Source organism: Caloenas nicobarica, chromosome 16 (genome assembly GCF_036013445.1).
Source record: "Caloenas nicobarica isolate bCalNic1 chromosome 16, bCalNic1.hap1, whole genome shotgun sequence".
Taxonomy (NCBI): domain Eukaryota; kingdom Metazoa; phylum Chordata; class Aves; order Columbiformes; family Columbidae; genus Caloenas; species Caloenas nicobarica.
In genome coordinates this window covers 12,814,208-12,837,271 of record NC_088260.1, presented here as the reverse complement: position 1 = coordinate 12,837,271, position 23,064 = coordinate 12,814,208, and the positions used below count along the sequence as shown (strand labels likewise).

The window sequence follows — 23,064 nt, the reverse complement described above, 5'->3', positions numbered from 1 at the left end:
GGAGGATGGGTGACAATTGCCTTTGTCCTGTCCTTGGGACGCTCCCGTGATCCCGAGCATCACCCAGCGACAGCAACATCCTTGGGTGAGGACAGAATCAGAGGGGTGACAGCAGCCCCGGCTGAGCAGACTGGCCATCCCAATCCTCCTCTCCATCACCTTGCCTCCATCACCTTGCCTCTCTCCTCAAGGTCAGCCCGGGGAAGATATTTCTGTTCACAGGGAGCATGATGGCATCTTGCGAACAGCAGCCTGGAGAGCCTCCACCTCTCCTTCTCTTTGGAGCTATTGCAATTTTCTGGTGGCTGCCGGTTCCCCATTCCAATACCTTCGTAATCCACTAAGGGACCTCACATCTCCCTTTCTTTCTTTTTTTCTTTCTTTTTTTTTTTCTTTTTCTAAAACAATTAGCTTGGCTCAAGCCCTCTGCAATACATCAATTAATACAAGCTGCGGCAGTAAATTAAAGGGAAACAGGAACAACTATGCTGGGATTAGGTCACTGAAACTATAAACTTTGGACCAAATCAGATTTCCTTGGGAAGGGAAATGGACAGCGGCGATATGTCAAGTCCTGAGATGAGACAGGCTCAGAGCAGCTTTCCAGAATCTCCTGACTTGGCTGCTGGATGCCAGAACTTCTTCCCCAGGGAAAGTTTGGGGCTGCCAGACCCTGTTTCTGCTGAGAAATGCTTGGATGGCCAAACAAAGAAGAGAGAGAAAATGGAAAAGAGGGTGGGCGTGAAGCGTTGGGCAGGGTATGGAGTGTAGTTGTAGCAAGACGTGCTGCCAGACAGGTTTCCCGGCTCAGGTCCCGTATCTCCTCTGCGGTGGCTGATGCTCTCAGGCATTGTACGTGGTTAGAAGGTCAAATTTCTTCATTCGCAGCTCTCCAAGTCACATTTCTGTCCTGCACAGCAGTGGTAGGGAGCAATGCTGGGAAGGGTGATGATGCTCAGAGGGGTCAGAGGAAAGCAGAGCATTCACACCTCTGTGCCAGCTCCATCTGCAGCCAAAATGGACTAAACAATCCTCCCAAAAGCTGCAGTAACTGGTATAATAGCAATTTCTGCACTGAGGGAGTGAGAGCATCCCTGTACAAGCGGTGCCTCCCCCTGCCCATCCTCTTCCCCTTGCTGCCAGTACCCAGGACAGACGGACCGACAGACAGAGCTCATCTCTCATCCCGCTGTGTTCCCAGTGACCTGGGGCTGGTGGAAAGGGGGTTCACACCCCTGCTGGGTGCTCTTGCCAGCAGGGATGATTCCAGCCTGTGTGTTCTCGTTAGCCACATCACTGCCTCATTCCTTTTGGCCTCTTACTCAATCCTTGGCTTCAGCGAGACGCTGCAAACTGAATTACACAGTGTGTGCCTGAGTGAAACTTTTCCTACTGCTGGCTCTACATCATCCTTCCCTCCTCGCTTCCCACAGCTTTTCTCTTCACTGTGCTTTGTCACCTGGGCTGGTCGTGCAAAACCCATGATGTCCCCACCACCTTGGTGGGAGCATCCCTCTGGCCCTGTGAGCACAAACCCCTGCTTGCTGCTGCTACCTGACCTCCAGCACTTAGCCCCTGCCCACGCAGCTTCGTTAGCAGCGGTGCAAGGCCACTGCATCCCTTCACCTGCAGACAAAAGTCTTGCTAATGATGGAAACCTCTGCTGGTGGAGCTGGAACAGCATGGGAGCCGCGGGGACCGGGCTGCAGTGCTCTGTCTTGAAAAAACAACCCTACGTGGCCTTCTATTTCCTTCAGTATAATGATGTTTCTCAGCTGCCTCAGCTCATTTGGAGCATCGAAGTTGGGAGTCAACGCTCTGGGCTCCTTGTGCTGTCAGAGAGGAGAGACGTGGCTGGAGGTGGGGCTGTGATGGGCTCCAATACCTTCCATAGAGTCACAGAATAGTTTGGGTTGCAGGGCCCTCCCCAGCTCCCCCAGTGCCCCCCCTGCCATGAGCAGGGACATCTGCACCAGCTCAGGTTGCTCAGAGCCCCATCCAGCCTGGCCTGGGATGTCTCCAGGGATGGTTCAGCCACCACCTCTCTGGCCAACCTGGGCCAGGCTCTCCCCACCCTCAGGGCCAACAATTTCCTCCTCATGTCCAGCCTGAATCTCCCTCCTTTAGTTTAAAACCATCACCCCTTGTCCTATCACAACAGGCCCTGCTCAAAAGTCTGTCCCCATGTTTCTTATGGGCCCCTTCTAAGTCTGGAGAGGCCACAATAAGGTCTCCCCAGAGCCTTCTCTTCTCCAGGCTGAACACCCCCAACTCTCTCAGCCTGTCCAGGGCTCCCACCCCTCACTGGAGAAGGACCAGAGCAGGTTATGGTCCCAGAGGACCTGGACATCTGCAGGGCTGCACCCTGTGGTTGTTGGTGTGGTCTCTGCCATGGCCAAAGCTCCCTGTAGCAGATGTGTGATGGAGTAAGGTTGAGTAGATGTGTGCTGGAGTAAAGTAGGTGAGAGCAGAGTCTTGGCAAAGTTGGTTAACCCAGTTTCCTTCTTCTTACTTTTGGTGAGACCAATGCTGTGTCATCTCTCCTGGCTCCAAGTAGAAGGCAAACCCAGCAAATCCTCCCCGTGTTTTGCACGCCTTCTTTCCAAGGTAACACTTGGAGTGATGCCACTGAGACAATTCCCATTGTTTTAATCAGTCATTGTAGGCAGAAGTGTTTTGTAATGTTCCTGCTTTGCCAAGCATGCTGCCAGCTCCAGGCTGGGTTGGAAAAGTTGGATTTGCCATCCTTAGCCCAACGTCTCTGCAGCTGCTGCTGGGGATAGCGTTGGCTTTCTCTCTATGTGTAGACTGGTGCTGTAATGAAAGGCTGGGAGCATGTTTGTGACAAGAGGCGGATGTTCACCCCTGTGAAATCGCAGAGCTGGTTTCATGCACAATTTATTGCTCTTTCACCACGTTTTCCTTGTATTGAGCGGGGACAGGGATGGGAGAAGCAAAGAGATTTCAGCATTGCTGAAGGCAAAACCTGATCTCGGCTGTGCTGGTGGCCCCTCATAACTTGGCTTCTTTCTTGATCTTCTCCTCCTCTGAATTATTTGTTCTAAACCCTCTTAATGACAGAGAAAACATGTTACTGTGCAATGTGATGCTAATCGAAAACCTTAATGTTCATGTAGACTCCAAGGCTGACATCAGGAGGACCCTCAACCAACTTAGGCAAGCGTCTCGGTACTGGTTCAGGTGTAACACATAGGGTATGTCCTATTTAATGCTGTGGCAGAACTTGCATTACCCCAACATCTTGCTTGTGCTTCTCCTTCAACATGCACCATTGAGTGAGAATGAGCCATCAGGCTGGAAGAGGCCAAGAAAGCAAAACAAAGTGGGATTTGTAGCTGGAAAAAGGTGGGATTTGTAGCTGGAGAGCCTGGGATAACATCTGTTCAAACCTCTGCTAGCCGTGCACACGTTCGCAAAGCCTCGATCTTTGGCTCTTCTTGATCTTTCCTTCTCCATGTCCAGCTGCAACTTGGCTTTCCAGGGCTGCTTGGGGTTTTCTGGGGTCCTCGAACTGTGGTGGGGAGCGGAGCCGGCGGCAGCGAGATGGGGAGGTTCAGCCCCTGGCTAATCCTGTTAGGAAGCCAGTGGTTATTGCAGGGCTTCCAGTGGGACCTGCTAAATGAGCCGTAATTCTGTAATGAGATTTCCTTTTCCCGGCCAGACTAAATGTTCTTGGCCAGTGGGAATAGAAGGTCGGGGGGGAAGAAAAAAACAGAGAGAAAGAAGAAGGGGAGGGGGAAGCCTGTCTCAGGCTCCGTCCATCTCAATGGTATCGAAGATGTGAAGAGCTCTCAGATGTGCTGGGCTGTTGCAGCTCAGGGCAACAGGCTGCACTGTCCTCCTCTGCGGGGAGTTGATAGGACCCCGAGAGCAAGAAAAAACACATTTGAGGTTGTGATGTTGCTCCAAAATTCAGTGAAGGTGAGAGACTTCTTTACGAGCCAGCAGGACGCTGGAGAGGGAAGGGGAAACAGGCTGCAGGGAGAAAACACACCTTAGAAAGACAGCAATTTCTTCGTAGGAAAGCTGAATTTACACCAAGGAGCATCCAAGGTGCGTTTTGCTCTGACTTCTAGCTACAAGGGAGAAAAGCCAACAGCCTCCTGCTCTGCCCCAGGAGGTCTCAGGGGTGTATTTGCAGGCAGAGCCTGCAGGGAGGGATGCTTTGGGCTGGGGCGGCTCAGCACCAGTCCTGTCCCAGTCTGGCAGTGGGACACCAGTGTCACTGCAGCCCTGGTGCTTTGGCTGGGGTGAAGTCAGGGCAGAGATGACCTGCAAACAGGGGGGTTTTTTGGTGAAAACCTGTAGCGGAAGCTGCTATGAGCTCAAAGACCATCCACTGTTCATGCTGTACCACTGTCCCCATGCTGTGCCAGCAGCAGATGGGGACAGTTGTTCCCCCGGGGACATGTGGGGACAGCTGCATCAAACACTCCCTCCTTGGGAAGAGCTGCTCCCCCAAAACCCGTAAGACAGCATGTTTCTGATTCAAACGGCTCCTCTTGCTCCCACAAAGGGGCTCTGGGGAGCACTGGTGTGACCCTTTGCTCCCCAACAAGGCAGGAGTCCCTGCCGCTGAGCCTCCAGGAGTGGCATTGGTGGCAGGAGTGACATTTGGGTGGCACAGGGGACACGCCTGGGTACGGGACCAGTGCCACCTTGGTCACTGGGTCAGCCACTGGTAATGCAACTGGTGCAACCGCAGCCTCTGCTAACGCCACGTCCCTCCCCTCCTCCTCCATCAGCTTGCGTGCAGGTGCTCCCAAATGTCCCAAATTGGCCTCATTTCACCCCAGAATGAGCAGCCAGCCTCCCCTGAGGCAGGGCTGGGCTCTCCCCTCCATTGCTTGCTCCAGTGCGGTCTCTCTGCTGGGGACCAGTTTGGGGCTGGGAGCTTTTGATGCAGCCCAAAGCGATCCGCCTGCTGCGACTTGGTGTTTCGCAACAGCTCTTTTCTTGCTTGATCTTGCTTGCGGGATTTTTCTTTTATTTCTGAGCGTCTGACTCTAATTTATTTCTGTCTAAATGGCAAACAGAAGCTTTCGGTTTGCCAAGTCCCAGGCTGGGTTTCGCCAGCCATGGCTGGTGCTTTGAGCAAGTGTTTTCCAGCCGTCCCCTACTCCAGGGACTCCTGATGGTCGTTCGACCCCCCAGTGAAAACCCCGAGCCCTGTCTCTCGTCTAGCAGGCAGATCGAGGAGAAAGAGAAGTGTTTTGATCTAATTATTTTTTGCTTTGAAATTTGCTCCCGGGGTGCTGCAAATTTGCTGGCTGACCCTGGCCCCTTCTGTGCCTCAGTTTCCCCCTTGATCGAATGGGGATCGGTGAGACGGGTGGTTGTTTTCAAGTGTTTCACGGGGTAGTGCTTCACAGGTCCAAAGCGGTTTCTTTACTTGCCGGGCTGTTTGCCCTGTTTACTATGCTTTTAGCCGCAAAGCTCTCCCTCGGGCTGCGTGGACATGTGCCTCCTGCTCCGAACTCACCGCCTGTTTCCAGGCCATCAGCTGCTCTTGCTGCAAACATCTCCCTCAAATGAAAGAGAGGAAAATAATCTTGTTAAAAATAAGATAAAAATCGGAGTGTTTTGGCTGCCAGCTCTCCTGGTACCTTCTGAGGACCTGTTCTCCTTCCTGACCCATGACTGTTCGATATCGGTCTCGGCGGAGCAGGAAATGTTGCTGGGATGGAGATGGGTGTGATGGGGCTGGGTCTGTCCTGCTTCACCAACACGGGGACAAAACCCGTGGGTCTCCATCCTCCCGCCTGGGCTCTTTGATGTTTAGTGGTGAGGTGAGAGGAGGATTCAACCCATCTGACATGCAGCGGTGACGCTGGGGACACTGGTGAAGCCTTGAGGAGTTACAACCACAACCCAACTTCTACGGCCAAAGGGCTTCTGCCAGCAGCCTGATGGCCAAGGGACTGTGTCCTCTGCTGAAGTGGCCTTTGGAAGAGCCCAAGCGCGATGGTGGTGCTACTCCCACTGGGACCTCACATCCCCCGCTTTGGGGACAAGGTGGGACCCACTACCTGCAGGTCCAGAGCTGGGCTGGGAGCAGAAGCTCAAGCAGATGGAGCTGGAGAGCTGCAGAGCGGCGAGTCCCACAGCCGTGACCCGGGGGCCGGCGGATAAATCACCGCCCGGCTCCGCACGAAGCGGCACGGAACGGCGAGGATATCCACAAGCTCGTTAGGTAAAGCCCTAAAGCGCATCGCTGTGGCCGGCTGCTGGCTAAACCCGAGGTCAGATGTTAACATTGCAGCAATCAATTTAATCCAGGCTTAACCGAGTCGTCTCATAAGAGCCAAAGCGTGTTAAAACGCAGCGGGGAAGGTGGGAGCCTGGAAATAAAAGCAGTCAGGGTCTCTCCAGCATTGCCCTGGCATGGAGAGCCAGGATTTCCTGGGATTTCACTTTTTCCCTCGACAAACTGGGCAGGATCTCAGGACTGGGGTGTGTGAGCCCATCAGGAAACCTCTCCTTGCTGGGACTTACCCATGACCCAGCCTGGGAGGGGAACTCCAGCTAAAGAGGGAGCAAAACAGATTTTAACCCCCAGAAGCATCTGGTTTGAGTTTTGGGAGTAGCGATGCCACCCTTGGTGGAGTTGCCATCACCCACTGGAGATATCGAGAAGTGGAAATCCTCCAGCTTTTAAACACAGGCACAATTTCCCTTCTCCAACAGCACCAAAACATTAGAAGGTTTGGGGAGTTTTGTTTTGTTTTTTTAAAGGGGTACCTGTGGTACCACTTCCCTAAGGAAACAGGTTTATCCAGCTGTGCTGTGTTTATCAATCTACCCCATCCTAACAAAATCCAGCTAATTTTGACCCAGTGTAATGGGAGGGTTGAGACTTCAAGAGTAAGATATTGTGATTTGTATGAAAATGGGTCCCACGTGTCTGGAATGAGCAGGACACTGAGATTTGGACTGAAATCCATGTGGCACTGGTGATCTCAGAAGGAATCACCAGGGATGGTTTCAGCCACAGGCAAAGTCTCCATCAACCTTATTAGACCCAACCTTAGCCCTGCTCAGGGATGGGGTCCGTGGTGCTGAGGAAGCTCTTGCAGGTGACACCGATGAGCTGCTCAGCCCTAATTTCCCCTCGTTAGTGGGGTCAGCCCTGATTTCAGGAGCCTCAAACCAGAGGGGCTGTGGCTGAGCCAGGATTTGGTTGTGGGAGCCCCTTGCAGCCTGGAGATAGGTGAATCACTGAGGGCGAGCAGTGTCTGGAGGTAGCCAAAAAGCTGTAAATTGCCCTTTTTTTTTTTTAAAAAAAAAAAAAAAGAAAAAAAAGCTGTAAAGTCAGGGCCTGGCATGTTCAATCCTGCTGCCAGGGCTTCGCATCGGGCTGTTGAGCTCTCCTGGCTGCGGCCGTGCTGGTCGGCTCAAAGCAAAGTGGTTCGTCAAGGGTTTGCTTCATTGCGGTTTAACCAGGAGAAGTCGTTTAATACCTTTAAATTACAGCAGTCTTTCAGTATCCCATTAAAGTCATTCCAGAAATAAATCTAAATTCCTGGCATAGCTGCTGCAAACTTCTCCCCAGTCGGTAGGGAGGCTGAGCGCTGTCTCTCTTTTGTTTGCTTTGTGGAAGAAAAGGGGGAGAAAAAACCCACAGTTCTGTCTCTCAACTTCTTGTTTTTCTCCCTTTTCTTGGGGAGCTGCTGACTCACGCATTTAGGCTGGGAGAGATCCTTGGTTGCTGTTTGGCCGTGACCAAACGTGGCTGATTCAGAGGTGGGTGACCAATGTCTTTGTGTCCCCTTACGCTTGCACATCCCCCAAGGGTTGTGGGGGTTTTTTTGGATTTTGTTTTTTCTTTTTCTTCTGGGGCTGTGAGCAATTTGGGGGCTGGGATCAGCCCTCCATGGTCTCACCTTTGCTTTGGTCTTTGCAGCTGGGGCTGCATCACTTTGCTGCTCCATCCAGGCTGGGGTGATGCGATGGAGCTCGTTCCTCCTCGTGGGCTGCCTCAAATATTCCACTTCATTTGAGCGGGTCTGGGGGGGTGGACCAGGGATGCTGGATCCTCCCTCCCCACCCATCCTGCGGGGAGACACATAAGGGACTTTGTAGCAGAGTATTTTTGGCTTTTTTTTTTTTTTTTCTTCTTGCTCTTTTTTAGAAATTAAGAACTCGACAGCAGCTGTTTCTCTGCTTTTGGGTTTGCTTTGTGTTCTTTTTTGCAATGAATGCTTTGCAGATTTGGCTTATCAGGCTCGTCAGGCTGCTCCAAGCCCTGGCCCTGTTTACCCAGGGCGCTGGTTGACGCGGGGCCCTTTCCTGCCTTTGTCACCACCCACCCCCGGGTCCTCCGGTGATAACTTTTCATTTAAGATTAGGGATTTAGGTCTTTTTTCGAAAGAGTCTTTAACCTACAGTCCTCTGAAATGTGTCGCTTAATAGGAAAAAAAAAAAAAGTCTCTAAATATACTGCTTAAGGTTGACACAAAAGTGATTTTTCTAATTTGTAATTATCTCAATAATTGACCCAAAGGTTAAAAGATACCATTTGAGGGGGGGTTGATCCTGCTAGAAAGGAGCAGGCTGGAAATAGGGGCTCAGACGGTATAAAATATGGAGAAGTGGCTGGTTTTAGCTGGCTTTAATGATCTCAATTCTGCTGATTTCAGTGGAGTCGTGTCGCTCTGCCGCTGCCGAGCATCTGCCCCCAAACTTCCAGCTGCTGCTGGATGGCTCAGGCACTTGTGTTTCAAAACAGGGTTTGCATCTGAATCACCCAGAAGTAACTCGAACCCCTTTCAGCAAGGTCTTAAAGCAGGTGTTTTTTTAAAAATCTGTCTAAACTAGACCTCGGATTTACAAGAAGTCCTTGAACTTGGGTGTGTTTGTTAGACTGCCAACGTGTCCTTAAAATGATAATGAAAGCAATTTTGATTTTGATGGAAAGGTGGTAGGGCTTGGGCTGGAGGAAACATGCTGCTGTGGCTGGCAAAGGTAGGGGGTTCACATTTTGAAGTACAAACACAAGGGAAGACAGACAGGTACTTCTCTGCCCTGTAACAGCGATGAAACGTTAATTCATCCCCTTGGAATTTCTTGTTTGTGTGCTCCCATAATTTCATTTCTTTGGTGTCTGTATGAAGCTTGAGTTAGCTGAATGCCAGAAGCCAAATACTCTTCCACTAATATCTTTTTATTAGATTTTGTGTGTGCGTACGTGCCCACGTGTACGTGTGAGAGAGAGATCACCCTTTATAACCCACTTTATACCCTTGGAGGCTGTGACATACACTTTGAAAAAATCTTTCCAGCAGCATGTTTTGAACTGTAACCCCCAGTCGAGGGAGGTTTCAGACATAATGTTCGGCTTTCAGTGGGATTTACAGGCGTCCTGTTGGAAGGGAGGGTGTTTTGGGGGAAAAGCTGAAATTTATGTTTGTGCTGATTAACTTTGTTACGTCTCTGTCTGGTCACTCAGATCTTCTGTTACAGAAAGTGGGGAGCAGAGATTTGACCCCAAATATGTCTTGGAGCTGGCACAGGGATGTCTCTAAAACGCAGCTCCCTTGGCCCCTGTTTTTTGGGGCAGTCTAGATTTAATCGCACCCCAATCTTTTCCCCGTGCACCTTGCAGGGGGGGATGATGCCAAAGAAACCCCCAAGCCCAGAGTATGCGGCACATGCCGGGGAACCGAGGGAGGAGGCAGCGGGACCCCTTGCAGTTCCCTCTACCTGTATTTGTGTCCACAGCCAAAACTTCACCTGTGGGGTGAGAATGCAAAGCTCCAGCTCAGCTGGGGACACCCGAGGCCCTGCTGCTCTGCTCGGGGCCAGGACAAGCGCGAAGGCTCACTGCCACCTCTAGGCAAGCACCAGCAAAGGCACTTGCTCTAAACTAGAACACGGACAGACAATCCTGGGATTTGTCCCAAATCGCTGCAGTCTCCGTGCCAGACCCCCCTCTCAGCTGTCTGTGTGTGTGCAGTTACATAGGCTCCTTAAGCTTCGGCATAAATATGTTTAGCCGTTTCTTTATTCCCCGGGCAGTAATCCCTCAAACACGTTTTGAGTTGCATAGAAATAGCAGCCGGCTAACTCCTGAGCTGCGGCTGCCGGGGATATTGTGTGTGTGATCTGTGCCGAGGCCGCGGTTTCCTGAGGATCTTAGCGAGCCGAGCATCCCGAGCGGCACGTTCCCACCGGCGGGCTGCGACCCCCCAGCCGCTTGCCCTGGAGAGGGACCCATCGCCGGCTCCTCCACAGGCGCCCCAGCTCCTCGCTGGAGCCCACGGCCACCGCCGGCTCCTGAAAGAGAGGTGGGTGAGGGCGAACGGCAGCAGGAGAGGGGAAAATACTCAGATTCAGGGTGGGGAGGGAAGGAAACTTGGGTGAGCATTAGCGGCTGTGTTTATATTTCGCTTCTCGAACTGCTAGCAGCATATGGCCAGGAGCGAGCGGCGCTGAGCTGGTTTCCGAGGAGAGAGGGAAGCGGGGAACAGCTGTGCGAGGGGTAGGGAGGAGGCTGTTCCCTCTCCGCGGCATTTTTGGGGATAACTTGCTCGGTAGCATCGCTTGCATTTGCTCCCAGCTGTGAGAAGGGAAGAAGCAACTTCCATGGACAAGGCTGGGCTGGGCATGGGGGGGCTTCTCCGGGGCTCTTGGCTGCCCAAATAGGATGAGGCAGGATTACAGGCACACGTTCCCCATGGAGAAATTCTCTCCACAAATGTTCTGTGCTGGAGGAAGGAAGGTGCAAATGTTTGCCGTCACACCAAGAGCTGTGTGGGAGCGGGCTCACTGGGTGCAGATGGGCTGGAGAGGGTCACGCTCCATCATTAACAGACCAACATCTGTCTCATTCGTTGTTTACGAACCTCCGGGCTGACTCATGGCTATCAGCTGGAGAAAAAAGCAACCTGGGGCTCATCCCTGGTTCAGGGGAATGCACAGGACACGCACAAGCCAGCAGCTCCCTTCTCGTACTGACGCTTTGCTCCCGGCTCGCCCAGATTTATGGGCTTCAGCAAAGCTTCAGATGATACAAAAATGAGCGTCGTTCCACTAAGTTTTCTGCTTGCGAAGAAGGTGGTGCAGATGTGGCCCACGGGTGAGCACAGCTCATCTGATTGCCTTGAGCTCAGGGCTAGTGGAGAGGGCTGGGATCCTGCCGAGGGTGCAGCTTGAGGGGGTGAGCGTGTGGTGGGTGAGCCGGGTCCTGGACTAGCGCAGGGAGCCCCGTGTGCCTGGATCCCAGCACCCCAGCAGCCAGGGCTTTGCTTCCCCAGCAGCGTTTTGCCTTCCATAGATCTGTCTCGCTGGCAGGAGGGCAGAGAAGCAGCAAGGTGCAGATGGCAGGAGCTCCTGTCATGTGTCAGAGTGGCTTCGGTAGCACAGAGTCCCCTCGAACATCCTGCGAGTCCATCGCGCCCATCAGCCTCACCGCTGTCTGTCTGCACCCCCATCCAAGGGGGATCGTTCCAGTTTCCCTGCTAATCGCTAGCCCTCATGGGAACCCTGAAAAGAAAAGGTTTGGGACTTTTCTTAGCCTGTGCTGAAGCTACAATTTTCAGCTTGTGGCAGGGTCACAAAGCCCTTCTTTTCCAGTGTGCTCATCCCTCCACGGCATAGGTTTCCCTGCCCAGTGGATCAAAGCAGGTGTCATTGGGTAGCTCACTATTTGATTAGTCCTCCCACATTTAAATAAGCATAATTATCTTTTCATTAGCCCCGGACAGTGCCTTACAGCTTGATGTATGAAGGGGAGAGTAGGGGAGAAGCAGCCCCAGTTCTTCAGCCGTGTTTGCCTATCCTCTCCCTTTCGCCACCTCTGCAAAACTCCCTGTGTGCCGAGGTGGAGCAGGGCTGCTCGGTTTCCTTTTCCCTGTGGGAAGTTTTGTAATTGAATTGCCTGCTGTGCGGTGCTTGCTCTGCCTGCCTTCAGAGAGGCGGTGGGGCAGGCAGGGGCTGCCCAGGGCCGCTGGCTCTCGGAGCCACCAGCCATCCACGGGCTGTGCATCGTCACCAGGCTGAAGCCACCTCTCCGTGCTCCAGTGGCAGCTGCCCCTGGGCTTGGGAGTAGGCTGCAAGCAGGTGAACCTTGCACTCCTGCCCGAGAACCCACTTGGGTTTATATAATATTATATATCTATAATTGTGTGTGTGTTTGTTGCCATGGGAATGAGCACAATTGCGAAGCCTGGAGACTGATGTCAAGCCTTGGTCTGCACTGGGCCCTTACTGGGGGCAGGTAAAGAGTCAGAAGGGGTGAAAAGGAGCCTCTTTGCTCCCTCCCCTGTGTGCAGCCCAGGTTTGGCTCTGGAAGTGGAGGTGTGGGCACCTGGGAGAGGGATAGGGCTGTCTCTGCCTGCAGCAGTACCTGGCTCAGGGCTGGGGGCACTGGGGGACCCCAGGGGGCTGATGGCATCTGCCCTGGGCACAGAGAGAGGTGAGGACAGGGGCAGACTTGGCAGGAAGGGCTGCCGGCTGTCGGGGAAAGGGAGGGGGGCTTCTATGGAGCCCCCAGAGCATAACCCAGGGGGGAGCAGGGAGGTGAGGGGACTGTGGCTTTCTTGGGGTACAGAGGCGGCTGGTAGTGGATCTGGGGCTGGGTGGGGGACGGGGCAGGGAGAGCCCCCCGGGGCAGACAGAGCCCCAGCTCCCTTGGGGCAGGCTGAGGTGGCCCGTGGGCAGCAGAGCCTCCAGGCAACAAGTGGGGGCCAGGGGGGTGTCTCTTGGCTCTTTAATTGGTGGGGGAGCTGGGGCGGGGGGTGATGCTCCCCGGTAAGAGGAGGGAGGGGGAAGAAAAGCCACGCTGGGAATGAGGTTATATAAAAGATGTATGATTTGGAGAGCAGAGTGTCTCCTAATGAGGGCTGCACCTGCTCGCTCCACACCCATAAAAACCCTGGTTGGACGTCAAAGCGGATTCGTTTCGGTGATGCTGGGATAAAGGGGCGCAGCGAGGACTGGCTCCCTCCCTGCCCGCCCAGCGCCGCGCCGGGCTCCGTCCCTCCGGAGCCACCGGGAGGGATGCGCCGGGCGGGGACGGGGCCAGGGACGGGGCCGGCTCCGCTCCGCCGCACGGTAGGTGGGGCGGCGGGTGGGCTGCCCCCAGCCCCGCTTCTCCGGGAAACTTTGCGGCGGGGCAGAGGGAACGCGGAGCCCCGCGGGACCGTGCGCTCCCTCGGGCGCCCGTCGGACGCGCTTTCCCCGCCGGGGCACCGGGGCTGCGCCGCTCCGCTGTGCCCTTGGCTGGATTACGGGGGTGGGGGGCAACAGCGGGTCCCCAGCCCCGCCGGTGCGGGCAGCCGGGCTCTGCCCCCGGCTGCGGGAGCCTGAGCTGGGCGAACCGCCTCCGGATTCCGCGGTGGGGAGGGGAGTGGGGGGCACGCGTGGGTTCTGCCCGGCTAAAGCCGCTTGGCCGGGCCGGGCAGTGAAGCCGGGGGTGACCGCGCCGAGACGCGGATCCCACCCGTCCCCCCGGGGCCATGCTGCCCGTCGGGTCGCCGCGGTCGGTCCCAATCTCCCCCCAGCCACTCCGCGAATCCACTGCAAAACTTCCTCCACCGCCTCCGTGCCCGCTGGGCTGGGGGGGCTGAGCCAGCTGCGGGGAGCGGAGAGAACCTGGCTGTTATCTCCCTCCCCCGCAACTCTTTACAGCAAGTTTGGATGGGGCGAGGGGGGGCCGCTTGCACGGGTGGATAGTTTAGCGGGGGCGGGGTGGCGGGAGACGACTTGCCCGGGGAGCGGGGCAGGGAGCCAATTTTGGCCAGGGAAGGCAGGAGGGAGCAGGCGGGCAGCGTGCCCGGGACAGCCGGCAGTTTGCCCGGGGAGGGAAAGGAAAGGACAGGGGCCGGGGCAGGCTGGGGGGGGGGTCCGGGTGCGATCTGCCTGGGGAGGGCAGGGGACAGTCGTGCCCGGGGCGGGGGAGCGGTTTGGCCGGGGAGGGGGCAGTTTTCCCGGGGGGTTGAGGGGTGGGGTGCTGGTGGGGGGCAGTTTCTCGGGGGGGCGGGCAGGGCCAGGGCTGTTCTCCCCCCGCGGCGGGCCGTGCCGGAGCTGTCCCGGGTGCTGAACGCTGCCGCCGCCCGACCGGAGCCCTGACCCCCCCACCCCGGGGACAACCCCGGTTCTGGGCTGACGGAGATGCCATCACCCCCCAGTGCTGGGGTGGGAGGGTGACCCACGCCGGGTCCTGCCCCTGCTGTTCCCCCTGTCCCACGGGGTCGGGAGGTCCATGCTGTCCCCGCTGTCCCCGGGGTGTCCCCGCCATCCCCAGGGCACTGAGGTGGGAGCAAGATCTTCATCCAGCAAGATCTCCATCCCCAGGGTGGGGAAGGGACACCCCGATGCTGCTCCAGCCCCCGAGTGAAGCCCTGGGATGTCCCGTTCACAGCTGGTTCCTGTCCTGCAGGGAGAACCGGGAGTCAGTCTGGATCTCACCCCTTCCCTCTCCAGACCCATGCACCAAGCACCCCCAGCATCGCCTCTGATGGGCTTGAAATGCATAAGGGAGTTGTTGCGCGGATCAAAGGAGATGAGCCCTGCCTGCCCTGCCTGTGGTCTCGCTCTCGGCTTGGTTTGCAGTAGATAGTAGAAAGCTTTAGGTTTTCACTGGCAAAGCAGAGGAAAAGAGACCTCTGTGTATGCACAGCTGGAGCATCTGGTGCTGGGGTGGATGTGCATCACCCCATCCACAGCCTTTCCCCGCCTCAGCCCCGCGCTCCCTTGAGCGTGCTGACTCCACAGCCCAGGTGCAGACATTTTCTTCCAACGCTTTCAAGTTCTGACTGTCAGGAGGAAATTCTGGCAGGCAACTTGACAATTATCTGCTGAGTCCCGGAGGAGCTGATCCGCCTCTCACTGAAATGCAGGGGAAGTGTCTCCTTCCTCCCCGGGGGAGCACAGGCTGTCTGGAGCGGGAGACGTGGGAGATTGCGAGGGGCAGTTGCAGTGATGGGGGGACTCAAATGCTTCAAATGCTTTAAATGCCAGCTCCTCTTCCTCTTCTGCGTCCACAAATGCTGATGGCTCAGGCAGCTGGGGGAGCGGGATCTGCAGGGCTGACTATACAAAAGCTGTGGGGACGCTTTTGGGACAGGAGGCTGTTCAAAATAACACTCTCCTGGAGATTTCTATCTGCACATCTTGGTTGGCTGTGCCTCTCCTCTTAAAGGTCTCAGGTGGGGATGTCTTATTTTAAAGAGTTTGAGTTTGCATCAGCAATTTCTTCCTCCCCCCTATTTTCTTCTTAGCTTCTATTACCCAGAATATTTTCTTAAAAGCTGCTACAAACTCAGTCATGTACTCTCTAGCTTTAAAACGTGCATATGTTTGCAAACAAACTCCCAGTACAGAGTCTCTTCTTACGCAGACGTGGGTTTTGAGGGGCTATTTTTCTGATCAGATACCTGCACTGGGAGAAGCATTTGCATTCCCTCCTGAGCAAAGGAGAGTGACAAGTCTTTGTGCCCTTTGAATTCTGTTATTCCCTCCGTCAGCGCGGCGATCGTGAGCCAGTACCGCAGAGGCCATCTTAGGCAGAGGGGTTTGGGCTGAATCCTCATACACAATTAATGTTGTGTATCTACTGATGGGGAGGGTTTGGTCCTCCCTGACCCTCATGGACATTTTAGCCCCGTCAGAATTTCTTTTCCCCTGCTTTGCTCGTGCATTTTGTATTTTCTGTTTCAGTGGTGTATCAGTACAAGGGCTTAGGAAATCTGCCAGATTGCCTAAATCAGTGCCTGAAAACAGCTATATATAGTAACTGATAAGTCACATGAGCTTCACTCGCATAGATTAGCATTTACCTTTCCCGAGTAACAAGAATATTGTTTGATACTTGTTGATACCATCAATTTTTACTAAAGAAATACAACCCTGATAGCAAGGGACCGGTTTTGAGAGGAGGCTCCAAATGAAGCTAAAATGCCTTTGCTCTCTCATGCTGTTCTGGTTGTATCTGTGCATTCAATCAAATCTATATATGTGATCTGATCTCTTGTATGTAGCCAAAAATAAACATATTGTGTCCTGAAGAGGGAAAAGATCTGTAAGTCACTGTCTGGCTGAAGCTGGATGAAACGTGTTTATGTCCATCCGCTTGTTCCGAATTAACTGTGCGATGCGGTACCTGACCCGACGCACCCCGGGTTGCAGCTGGAAAGCAAGGGGAGCAAAGTGCCGATATGATGCCAAGTGAGTGATTGGGATCTGGCTGCGGGCACGAGAAACACACGGTTTGGAAAGCCCATATGGTATCAGTATGTTGGTTCTATATGCAGAGCGTGGAAACCTGCGAGTACTGAGTGTGTATAGACAGAACTGGAGGCATTTCTTCTAAGGCAACCCTTTCCATAGCTCCTTTTTTATGTGACAATTCAGAAATGCTTAACGAGATCTTACAAAGCCCTTCTAGGGTAGGCTTGTCTTAATCCCATTTTGCAGAGTCTCAGGCTTATGTTTGCAGCCGTGCTGAAAACGTGCAGTTCTTCCTCGCCCTGAAAGTCAGGAAAGCTCTGTCTTTTCAGAGCAGTTCATCAAAACGAACATGTCCTTGGAAACATCCCTGGCACATCTTGGCCGAGAGCTCCAGTCCCACTGCAGTGTGGTGGGACCGTGGTGGCCCCGGTGTGACAACCTGTCCCACAGCTGCCACCTCCCACGATGCTCGTATTGAGAAGCAGGGTCTCAGGAAGCCAAAATCCTCTGGTGTGGGGAAAAAAAAAAAAAAGCTGTTTTCAAGGTAAGGACTGGGGCTTCTTCAGCATCACCAGCATAGGACTGTCCCATGGAGGAAGGGGACCAGTTTCTACTCCAGCCCTCACACGCCTTCTGGCCACCGTGTCCCACACCTAGCCCTGAACGGGGCCGTTTTCAGGGATGCTGGTGGGGTGAGAGTGATGTGGCTGGTGCTGCCCCTAAGGAACAGCCTTGCTATCGCCAGCAGCACCTTTAGCTAAAATCAGGAAGCGGAAAATTCCACATCATCCCCGCAGCCCAATCCTGCTTGAATTAGAGACAGAGCCCTCCTTGGGACAAGGAACAGGTCCCAGGAGACCCACAGAGAACTTTGCCGCCGTCGTTGATACTATGGCAACAAGTGCTAATGCAAAACCTTAAGAAAAGCGCAGATGGAAACTCAGGGGAACAAATTATCTGATTTTTTTTTCTTTGCGTGACCACCTGGGATGCGGGTGCAAAGAGGGTGAGAGCTCTGCTGTGGCTCCATGTACTGGATTAATCGGTGGGGAATCGCACCTCTGGTCCTCCTGCACCTTTCGGTGGTAGGGATGCTCAGGGGATGGAGAAAATCCCACAGCCTCTTCAGCATCAGGATTTCATGGGAACCTGGTGCCTCCAGCCTGAGGAACCCAGGCTTGTGCTGTGAGGAGCCTGATGTTCTCCTAAGGTTTTTAAATAGTGATATGAGTCACTCTTGCTGAAGATCAGTGACAATAAGGTTTATTGCTATTTAGTGTCTTAATTGAGCTACTTCTCCCACTGGCTTGTTAGAGTAGGAAAATTTAGTGCCGTGCTAGGAGGATTTTGGGGAGTCAGCAGCAAAGGAGGGGATGAGAACGTGAGTCGCAGAAATGAGCGGGGAGTTGAATTCCTGGACCGACGCTGAGCTGAGAGATCTGCCGCTGACTTTATTGATGCCGGCTGGCGGCTCTGGAGCTATTACAGCTCCAGCCAACCTGCTGCGAGTTTTAAATTCCCTTTTTCTATATATATTTTTTTTTTTTCCTAAATGACGCCCCGATTCCCCTTGCGTGCTGCGATTGGATTTCGGCACCATCTATCAAGTGGCATTTTCTCATTTATTTTCTATCTACCTATTTTGTCATTTAGGACAAAGTGGTGTTGTGTTAACACAGGTCCTATTTGTCAAACTGGAGTCGCTGGTGTAATTCCAATCCCCTTGGCAAATTGATGGCAATGAAATTTATGTTTTACAGATGGGCTGAGCCCTAATAAGAACATCAGTTTTAGATAGGGTTAGCGGCAGAATTGACGGTTTTATCTAAACTCCGTTTCAGCCGCACACCACAGGCACCAAGAAAATATTGTACGAAACAGTAAAAGAGAAATGGCAGGCGTGTTACTGAAATATGCTAAGCCTTGAACTCCAAATTAAAACAAAACCCGGCTTCTGGCATCTGAAAAAGGGGGAATTTTGTCAACACAGTTGTCTTGGCAACATTAAAATGTGTTGCCTGCGGTCTGCTCGGAGAGATGCCGCTTGTATCGGATGGAGCGAAGGGGAGAGGAATGAGAGACTTCATTGAATTACTGCAAAGTTTCGGGGCGGTTTTGCCTCCTCTAGTGTTGCTGCTTTGTGATTAGGAGTGTGCAGGTTGTCGGCCAGAATAGAATAAAATACAATAGAAGAACAGAATAATTTCAGTTGGAAGGGACCTACAATGATCATATAGTCCAACTAAGACCAGGCTTTCCTCAGCCATTTAATTCCCTGGAGAGGGGCAGATGGGATGAACATGGAAACAAGTGTCAGGATTTGGATAAAAGTGCAGGTTGTGGGGTTTTGAGGCAGCTTCAGCTCAGCGATGTGACCAGGAGGAACCAAGCATTTTTTTTTTCCTAACTGTTCTTTTACCAGTGCCAGGCATGTTTTCAGTGTGAACACCCATGCCCTGCTGATGTGGGGGAGGTCAGGGGGTCTCCAGGGCTGAGACCTCGATGCTTCATCCCTCCAGCATCATCCTCCCCAAATCCGCTGGTTCCTGTGGCCGCGGGGACTGGTCCAGCACCTCTGCAGCATCCCTGGGCGCTGGCACCAGGGCGTTGTACAGATGGTGAAGTGCCTCTTATTTAATTCACTCCTAGGTGCAAATCAGCTTTATTGGAGGTGAAGAAAATGGTGTGGCCCAGGTGAAATAGCCGCTTTCCGGCTTTATGCGCTGGGAGTGGTAAGGGAGAAGGGGAGAGCATTTGGTTGTGAAGGAAAAAGGGCTCCCTCCTTCCCAGACGGCTTTTGGCAAAGTTGATGGGAGGTGGGTAATTAGAGATAACAGGGGGAACATTGTCTATATATTCTCAGAATTAAAAGGCCGTGTACGTGGATACACCGCGGCGCTGGTCTGAACCGAACGGGAGTTGAGTGCCGAACTGCTGGCATGAGCGAGCTGCCTGCCAGTGAATCACTTTAATGCTCCATTTTCAGATGCACAAACACGCAGGTTTACAGTAACTGTGCATATGTTGCATCCCATTGCTCCTCATCAGATTCACTGACGCTCCATGGGTCGTAAAAATTAAACGGGCATAAATCCATCAGCCCTTGGGGTTCTTCTTTGAACGCTATAAATCCCACAAAAACTAATTAAATAAGACAATGGTGTCCATTTAAAGCTGGCACGTAGAAATGTAAGCCATTATCGCAGTGAAGACAAGACTCAAAATGGATTTGGGAGGGCAAGGACAACCTAGGTGCCCCCACCGAAAGGCCGGTGTTGGGTCCGTCCCCGCTCCCCATCGCCTGCGGCTCCTGGCTGGGAGAGTTAAGAGATTGTGTTAAGCTCCGAAGATTTATTTCTCCTCCGCTTCGCTTTCTAAATCAAATCATTCAATTAACATATGTGCTGGAGTTTGTTGCTCGAAATGTTATCTGGTGACTCTAAAAGCTTTTTGTTATTAGTTTTTGTAGGGCTTGTTCGTTAAGCAAATGCCTTCATCACTGCTGTGGGGGAGCCGGTTCTGCTCTGCCCGACGCTGATTAAAGCTCCAAACAAGGCATATCAGCGCGGATTTGTTGCTCCTCTGTAAATCGAGGTGGTTTTATGCTTTGGAAGGGGAGGGAAACTGAGGCAGGAAGTGGGACGGCACCATCCGTGGAGATTTATTCACATGGGGTAGCTCAGCAGGGAGCTGAGCCCAGCTTTGTCCATGGCATCGACCACCTCCAGCTGTCCTTTGGGGTGAAGTCAGTGTTTCCATCTACGTAGCACTTGCCCTGGTGCTGCTCTCACCGGTTTTAAGCAGTAAGACGTGACACCTCCAGTAGCTTTAAATGTATGACCTGGCAAACCTATTACTGCACTTGGGTTCATCAATCAGACTCCTAATGATGCTCGTGGGGAGAAGTGAGCTCAGCAGAGCCCAGCACAGCTCAGCCACCCGCGCTGCGAGCAGACGGCATCTCCCCATCACTCCGCTCGGGGATTAGATCTTTCAAGTTTCATCCAAAACGTGTCCCCTTTGGGAACAGACCTGCAGATATCCCGGGTCACCCTGGGAAGACTTGACCCATGCTGGCTGTCCGGGGAAATCTCCCCTGTGCTCCATGTGTCCCCTGCTGTATTCTCCTGCCCTGAACCTTTCCATCCCACCTTCAGTCTGAGTTTATGCAAGATTTTGTAGCTGGAAAATGGTTGGACTTGATGATCTTAAGGATGTTTTCCAACCTAAATGGTTCTATGATTATATGAAAATGCTTGCCCAGCTCTTCTCCAAAGGAGCAGAAGGGTCAGGGGCTTAGACACAGGTTACCCTCCTGCCTGCTCCTCTGCTGCTGGGTCTCTTCTGACTTTCCTTACTCGGGAGAGTGGCTGAGAAATAGGAAAGAAAAGGCTGGAGTTTGAGAGATGGGAAAAAAAAATCCTGAACAGGTAAATAAGGTCATTCCCTGTCTTCCAACTGTCCCCAGCTGCTGCTGCAGAGCCTGTAGCTGAAGCGGGGGGAGATCATAGAATCATAGAATGTCCTGAGTTGGAAGGAACCGACAAGGATACCCTGATCACTCACAGGCGAGAGCATCCGAGGTCTGGGAACGAGTCACCCTCTTGTCTGTGTGGGACATGCTGATGCTTACCCCCATTTTGGAGAAATCCCTGGCTGGGTGATTAAGTATCACCTAGAATCTGGTTTTTTTAATCCTCTTCACACTTGTAAGGAATGCTGAGGTGTCGGTGGGTTTTGGGGGTGAGGAACGACGTGCACCAGCAATAATGTTCCTTGGGATCTTGCTGGCTGGAGCTGTGTGTGTGTAACAAACTATAAGCTTCGCTAGAAGCTTTTGGGAGGAAAGAACTGGAAATTTGCCGGGTGGGAGAAGAGAGACTGTAAACACTTTGGGGTTTCTCAGCTTTTTGGGGTAGGTGAGAACCCTTTCCAGTGAGCTCAGCATCACAGCGGTTGAGCTGGGCTGAAAAACATCATCTCATCCAGCTGTTGAACATCTGCCTGCGGGAGCTGCCAGGGACACGTGCCAGCAGGGACAGGGGCTCGTGTCGGGCATCCCCAAGATGTCCCTGGCCCTGCTGAGATGGGATGATGCGAGCACGACTTCACCGACTGCCAGGAGCCTGTGAGCACAGTGTAACCGGTGACTAATCCAGAGCAAATAATAGGGTTGTCCCCTGGCCAGGGGAGCTGATAGTCCTGCGCTCATGTGGTTCTTACACCGATTCCAAAGCCTTGTTCAACCTTACAGCATCAGATAATGCGTTAGATCTGAGTCCTGTGTGAATCGGTGGCTGCCCAGGCATTAGGGTGACAGTGACCTGGTTGGCAGTGGGACCAGTGGGGGGACTGGGGGATGCAGAAACCGTGCTGGTGGGCTGCTGGGAGCGGGGCGAGGAAACGACAGACCCTGTGCAAGGAGAAAGAAGCTGGTCCTGTGGTTTGGCCCTGGCACCAAAGAGCCAAAGGGCTCTCGGCTGTGAACGAGCGGGAGGCTTGGCCGGGGTCCAGCGCTGCCAGTGACAGCAAGGTCTGGTCGGAGAAGGGCTGCGAAGGGACAGGGACCTTCCCTGTCCAAGCAGATCTCTGTTTCCCTCCTTCCTCCCCGAATACGTGACCTTCCCTCCCCAGGTGGCCCCAGGATCTGGAGATGTGGTGCTTGGCTGGCCTGAGCCCTGGGAGGTGGCACAGCCCATTGTGGCTGGCCCAGGTCCCGCTCCAGCCACTTCTGGCCAGGGCCACTTGTGGGAACTCACCCAGCGATTAGGGCTTATGTCACCTGGGCTAATTAGCCCTTGAGGAGGTGACTCCCCACTGACTAACTCAGGTGGCACTTAACCCTTTGTACACTGCTACTACTCCGCAAGGGCTGAGTAATGGCAGGAGAAGGGCAACCCGGGTTAAATCTATTGGCTTGGGTTATCGGGCTCTAATTGCTTTATTCTTTACTCGCCTGTAAAGAGCCAGGCTGGGGTCAGCAGCCTTCATCACATGAGGATTAAAATACTCAAGTGAATTAGTGCCAGGGCTGGTGTCACTGCCCTGCTCCTCAGATCCCTGTTTTTCCCATCCGGGTGCTGGCGGGAGCTCCTGGCAGAGGGGGACTCGGTGTTTGAATGTGCTGCTTCTGGGAGACAGGAGAGTGTTTTCCTTGGCACATCGGTGCCTCCAGCCTGCAAATCTGGTGCCCTCTGTTCTCCCCCCAAAATTCGGATTTTAAAAAAGGAAAACCAGGCATCTGCGTTTCAGCTTGCTGCCAAATGTCAGGGCACAGTCCTGGAGAGAAATGTTCTCCAGAGCACTTAACAAACAGGAGGGGAACGCAGCGAGGATTTGGGAGCTGAAGTTCTCCAACACAAGAGGAGGCATGTGAGAACCAGGGTCCCATCAGGAGTCAATGAGACGTGGCTCCCCACGCCACGCGAGGGCTGTAGAAAGTCAAGCCCAGCTGCCTGAGGTTCCCCCGAGAGCCAGCTAAACTCATCGCATCTTCTCCTCTAGATGGTTTTCCATCAGTCTGGGAGCTGTTCAGAACTGGATGGCAGGGCTGGGCACAGGGGAGCATGAGCTTTGCCTCCCGCGTCCCCGCGCCGGGGTTGGAACACGGGGAGAGGAGGAGTCGAGGCTGTGATCCCTGCAACCAGGCTTAAAAACGGTTGCCATCCTGAGTGCTTTGCTATAACTCAGGGTAAGGGGAGCTGGATGTCTCTTCTACTGCCTCATTTTGCTTGTGGCTGCGACCCTCCTGAAGCACTGAAAATCTCGGTGTGAAAGCACCTGGGGAACGAGTTTCACCTGGGCAGGGACATATGTCCCCTGCCTGGTCACCCTGACCGATCTCAACCATCAGGTTGTTGGATACTCTGGAAA

At 53.5% G+C, this 23,064-nt stretch overlaps 1 protein-coding gene across 2 annotated transcripts in view; it reads left to right on the top strand.

Annotated features, from left to right (window-relative positions):
* Window positions 1-23,064, top strand: part of NOS1 (nitric oxide synthase 1) — an 84,019-nt gene that overhangs the window by 9,434 nt on the left and 51,521 nt on the right. The window contains exon 1 of one of the 2 annotated variants that reach the window (XM_065646767.1): window positions 89-191. The exons of the other annotated variant lie outside the window; for it this stretch is intronic. The gene's annotated coding sequence lies outside the window, so the exon portion shown is untranslated. Of the gene's footprint in view, window positions 1-88; window positions 192-23,064 lie in introns of those variants that run through there. 2 annotated transcript variants of the gene reach the window in all.